The sequence below is a fragment of the Populus euphratica genome, unplaced genomic scaffold (genome assembly GCF_000495115.2).
Source record: "Populus euphratica unplaced genomic scaffold, PopEup_1.0 scaffold2014.1, whole genome shotgun sequence".
Taxonomy (NCBI): domain Eukaryota; kingdom Viridiplantae; phylum Streptophyta; class Magnoliopsida; order Malpighiales; family Salicaceae; genus Populus; species Populus euphratica.
The window spans coordinates 5,384-5,890 of record NW_011501871.1 but is presented as its reverse complement, the minus strand read 5'-3'; positions in this window follow the sequence as shown (position 1 = coordinate 5,890).

The window sequence follows — 507 nt, the reverse complement described above, 5'->3', positions numbered from 1 at the left end:
ACTTTCATAGCTCATACTGTATGGTATAACCGACATTTGAGCTATGAAAGGAACTTGATTTGTTGTTAACATAAGTTATAATCATGAATGCTTGACAAGATTTACAAGTATTAGCATTAATTGTATAAGATGACTAATGTAATCATGTTAACAATTTATAATCTGATTGGAACCTCCTTTGTGTGTGGTTTCCAATTGAACAATAAGAGTTTATACTATACTTGTTTGACATACAATTAATGGAACCTCTAACCTTGACATTTGTTATTATCATCGTTTAATACTTACATTAATATTCCATCTCAAAGTTCATCATCATCATCTTCTTCTTCTTCTTCTTCTTTTTCTTCTTTTTTTTCTTTTTCTTTATTATTATTATTATTATTATTATTATTATTATTATTACTACTACTACTACTATTATTATTAGTATTACTACCACTACTACTACTACTATTGTTGTTGTTATTGTTGTTGTTGTTGTTATTATTGTCATCTATAATTTAA